At 39.9% G+C, this 5284-nt stretch overlaps 2 non-coding genes across 2 annotated transcripts; both read right to left on the bottom strand.

Annotated features, from left to right (window-relative positions):
* Window positions 1-253: 253 nt before the first annotated feature.
* LOC141625243 (small nucleolar RNA R71) lies at window positions 254-360 on the bottom strand. Its single transcript, XR_012535034.1, has one exon. It is a non-coding gene; the product is annotated as a small nucleolar RNA R71 (small nucleolar RNA).
* A 4510-nt stretch (window positions 361-4870) lies between these two features.
* Window positions 4871-4977, bottom strand: LOC141624090 (small nucleolar RNA R71). Its single transcript, XR_012533901.1, has one exon. It is a non-coding gene; the product is annotated as a small nucleolar RNA R71 (small nucleolar RNA).
* Window positions 4978-5284: the final 307 nt, after the last annotated feature.

The raw sequence follows: 5284 nt of genomic DNA on the forward strand, positions 1-5284 counted from the left end.
GAGAAGTCAATTTGGGGGGATGCCTAGTGAAAACCCTCATTCTCATATGGAGACTTTTTGTAACTATTGTGATGCGATTTCTCAAACCGGAGTTACTAAAGACCAAATTCGATGGGTCCTATTTCCTTTTTCTTTGATTGGTTCCGCGAAACAATGGTTGAAGAGCCTAGATAAGGCTACTCTTGGTATTGATTCTTGGAAGAAATTGGCACTTGCTTTCTACAAAAAATTCTATCCTCCGGAGAAGACTAACATGTTGAGAGCCGAAATCACCGGGTTCAAACACAGGTATGAGGAATATTTGTATGAAGCATGGGAAAGATTCAAGGACACTTGTCGATCTTGTCCACACCATGGACTTAGCGAGTGGTTCCTTGTACAATAATTTTAGAATGGTCTATATGAAGACTCCCGAAACATTCTCAATATGGGATCAAATGGTATGTTAACCGAAGTCTATGACAATCAAACATGGAACAAAATTGAGGAAATGGTGGTCCATAACTCGCAATATAGTAGACCTCGGAAGGCTACTAGAGGAGGAAAGCATGAGGTGGACTCCATTACTCAATTGGATGTTCAACTTAGTGCTCATATTGATACCATTAATTTGAAGTTTGAGAAGGCCATGGCTAAACTTGAAGAGGCCTCCAAATCACCCAAGCAACATGTTAATGCTATGGTGGCATCATCATCAATTCCAAGTGGAGTATGTGAGAATTGTGGAATTTTGGGACATGACCAAAGTGAATGTAGGGGAACAAGTGAACAAGTGAATGCTTTTCAAGCATACAAAATTTGCACCCCTTATTCCAACTATTACAATGAGAATACCAAATTCCACCCCAATCTTTCATACAAAAGTTAAAATGTTCAAAACCCTCAAACATACACCCCACCTCCAATGAGAAACCAAGCTCAAAGACCCTTTTACAATCAAAACCAAAGTTATCAAAATCAACCTCCATACAATCATACAAATGACCAAGATTTTGATGTTAAAAAAGCGGTCCTCCAAATGCAAAAGAACCAACAAGAATTTTTCACTCAAATGCAAAAGGATAGCCAAGCAAAAGACATCACCATCAACAATATACTAGCTCACACAAAGATGTTGGAAACCCAAATGTCTCAATTAGCATCTTCTAGTTCTCAAAGCCAAAAGGGGAAATTACCACCTCAAGGTAATCCCCCAAGAGATGAGTCGGTGAGTGCCATCCATTTGAGGAGTAGTACAAGGTATGAAGGGTCGAAGAGGCCCATTGATGAAGATGTTGTGAATGATAGTGACAAGGGGAGAGTTGAAAACTCTAAGAAAGAAGAAGAACCCACCAACATTCAAGAAGTTTCAAAGAAAAAGAATGAAGAGAAGGCTAAGGAAAAAGAGCCTATTGTGATTAGACTTCCATTTCCAAGTCATCAAGCTAAGCCTAAGTTCGATGAACAACTTGGAAAGTTCATGGAGATTGTGAAGAACTTGGAAGTCTCAATCCCATTCACCGAATTGATTAACCATGTTCCGGCCTATGCGAAATACATGAAAGATATTCTTACAGAAAAGAAATCCATCCAGAAGCTAGAGACTATTGCATTCACCAAGGTGAGTAGTGCCATCCTACAAGGAAGTTCACCTCCAAAACTCAATGATCCGGGAAGTTTCTCTATTCCATGCACCATTGGCGACACTACAATCAACAAAGCTCTATGTGACCTTGGAGCAAGTGTGAGTGCCATGCCATACTCGGTATGCAAAAGGCTAGGAATGGGAGAACTCAAGTGCACTAATATCACACTTCAAATGGCGGATCGGTCAACGAAGACACCTTTAGGGATTTGGGAGGATGTGCCGGTATTAATTGGCAAGTTCTTCATCCCGGTGGACTTCGTTATTGTTGACATGGAGGAAGACTCCAACATTCCTATAATTTTAGGAAGACCATTCTTACACACCACTGGAGCGGTGATTGATGTGAAACATGGAGAGCTCACACTTGAAGTAGGAGATGAAACAATCACTTTTAACCTTGACAAGACAATGAGAGCTCCCCGCTTACATGAGCCATGTTTCATGATTGATCATTATAGCCGAGAAAGTGATACGAAGAAGTTGGCATCTCAATACAAAGGACAAGCTATGGGCAAAGAATCACCACCATATGGGAGAAGAAAGTGGATAATCTCCAAGATGCTCCATCCAAAGAGCAAGAAAGTTTCAACAAGAATGAGAGCTTGAATATCTCACCACCACTCATGACAAGAGAAGAAGAAGGCCTCATCGGCCATAATGACAAGAAGGAAGAGGAGTTGTTCTCATCAACTCATGATACTATTGGGAAGCAAGCTAATGAAGTATGCGGTTTGTAGGATGATGAGTTTGAAGGGTTATTTAATCCTTATATTGGTGATGTGACCATAATTGGCGCATATTTAGCCCCCGAATTAGCCTTGTTTCCATGCTTTTTAGTACTTATTTGGGTCATTTCTTATCTTTAGTTCTTTGTTTCGCATATTCTTTGAGATTTTGATCCCTTGGTAGGAAAGGAGTAAGAATCTTGCATTTTCATGGCAAAACGAGACTAAATTGATCGAATTCAATGACCAAGCATCAAGGAGAGACAAGATTAGAAGGCCTTTGTACATATCATAGTAGAAGAGCAATGTTGAGAAAGGATCCTTGAGTCCCCAAGGAAATCCCCAAGGAATTTATGAAGAAAAGGGAAGAAAAGAAGAAGATTTGTTGCTGATTGACAATCCGAGCGGATTGTCACCAATCCGTCCGTCCCCAAAGAAGACAATCCGAGCGGCTTTGCCACAATCCGCTCGGATTCCACCTCCACAATCCGCCCGGATTCCCCTGAATCCGCTCGGATTCCAACGCTGTAATCCGCTTTGTCCCGACCCTATTCCGCCCGGATTCTAGCACAAAGACGGATTGTCTTCTCCAAGCTACGAAGAAAGAAGCCCTTTTCTCAGAAAATACCGACTCCTCCTTGCTCAACTTAAAAAGTGTAATTACTAGTTTAGCCCTTAGTTAACCCTAATGCATCCTCCCTAATTTCCACTATAAATACCCCATTAGTCTAATTAGAGGAGCATGTTCTTCTTATCAATAATTAGTGTAGTTAATATCAATCAAATCTCTCTTTAATATTGTAATCAAGTATTAATCAAGTTTTAATCCAAGTTTTAGTTCTTTAGTCTCTCTTTTGTTCATCCTTTATTTTGGGTAATTGAAGATTATTTTGGGTTATTGTTGGGAGATTGACAACCTCTCAATCAAGCATTCAAGTACTTCTTTTATCTTTGCTTTATTATTGGAATTATTAGTAGGTATAATCTCTTAATCCCCTTTTAATTATTGTTAATTACTTTCATTTATTCATCATGTTTCATATTGTTGGTATGATTGACAACCTTGCTAGCATGATCAACATGATAATGAGTGAGTAGTCTCTTAGCTAAGGTTAATGGGTGATTAGGGGAAACCAACATGGGGAATGATTCATGCTTAAATTAATATGCTTTCATGTTTTATTTGCTTGCTTGTTTTGATCTCAACTCATGCACATGTTATATTTGATGAAATGCTAAGCCTATGAATCCTTGCATTTACTATCATCTTCTATCTTTTCAATGAGACTTGTAAGACATAACCCAACTCGAGTCTCATTAGACCATGCATGTTGTTGAGTAGGGAAGATTAAGTCGACTTGTAGGTGTTGTACAATTTAATCGATTCGGCTCCGGGACCCAAACTTTCCTAGGATTGTAAGATATAACCCAACTCAATCCATCACAACAATAATTGCTTGCTTATAATTTGAGAACATGTTTGTATGATCATATCCCATGATTCCCCTATGATCCCATGACACCCTGGTGCCTTTAATCAATTGTTTACACCCTTTTAAATTCATCTTGCTTGTTTATTTTCATTGCTATTTTAGTTTCGTAACCTTCTACATCAACCCAATTTGTGACACCCCTTAGACACCACTAGTTACCATAGAAATCTCATTTCAACTCCCGTCCCTTGGGATCCGACCTTTACTTGCCTCTTTACTAATTGTAGAGTTGTTTGTGGAGCTATAAATTGTGTTTTGATTCGACCGTGACCAACGACCACATCTTAATTTGTGAACACTTAGCGGGATCGCATCAAAAATGGCGCCGTTGCCGGGGACGGTGTTTGTTTGATTTAGATTTCTTTTTGTTGTTATTAGTTGTGTCTTTCTTCGCCTTGAGGAAGTAAAACTCCTCAAGGTTTGTTCTAATTGTTTTCGAGTTGTTTGATATTTTGCATGTCTAGAAGGTTACAAGGTGATTTGTTACCTTTTGACCGTGAAATCGAAAGAACCTTGACGAACAATAGGAGACTTGTTAGGAGGAATTTAAGAGGTATTAGTGAAGTTGTCCAACCCACTAGTGAGTTTGTCAATCCTTTCGCAATAGAAGGAGAAGAAAACCCATTACACAATACCCCACAAAATCCACCTACAATGCCAAAATTCTCGTCACACTCCGTACCCACCGAGGAGAATCTACCAAATGGTACTCCTACACCGCAACATCTAACCGGAAATTTTATTGCCAAGTCCGCCTTCATCCAACTAGTTGAGAGGAGCCAATTCGGGGGGATGCCTAGTGAGGACCCTCATTCTCATATGGAAACCTTTTGCGACTATTGTGATGCAATCTTTCAAACGGGCGTGACTCAAGACCAAATTAGATGGGTCTTATTTCCTTTTTCCTTAATCGGAACCGCAAAGCAATGGTTGAAGGGCCTTGATAAGGCCACCCTTGGAATAGATTCTTGGAAGAAGTTGGCTCTAGCTTTCTACAAAAATTCTACCCACCGGAAAAGACTAACATGCTAAGAGCTCAAATTACGGGTTTTAAGCAAAGGGATGAAGAGTCTTTGTATGAAGCTTGGGAGCGGTTCAAGGGAATTTGTCGCTCATGTCCTCACCATGGACTTAGCGAATGGTTTTTGGTGCAACAATTTTGGAATGGTTTATATGAAGATTCTAGGAACATTCTCAATATGGGATCAAATGGAATGTTCACCGAAGTTGATGACAATCAAACATGGAACAAGATTGAGGAAATGGCGGTCCATAACTCACAATATAGTAGACCTCGCAAGGCTACTAGAGGAGGAAAGCATGAAGTGGACTCCGTTACTCAATTGGGTGCTCAACTTAGTGCTCACATTGACACAATCAACTTGAAGTTTGAACAAGCTATGGCTAGACTTGAGGAAAACTCAAAATCATCGAAGCAT

The sequence above is a fragment of the Silene latifolia genome, chromosome X (assembly GCF_048544455.1).
Source record: "Silene latifolia isolate original U9 population chromosome X, ASM4854445v1, whole genome shotgun sequence".
In the NCBI taxonomy this organism is placed as follows: domain Eukaryota; kingdom Viridiplantae; phylum Streptophyta; class Magnoliopsida; order Caryophyllales; family Caryophyllaceae; genus Silene; species Silene latifolia.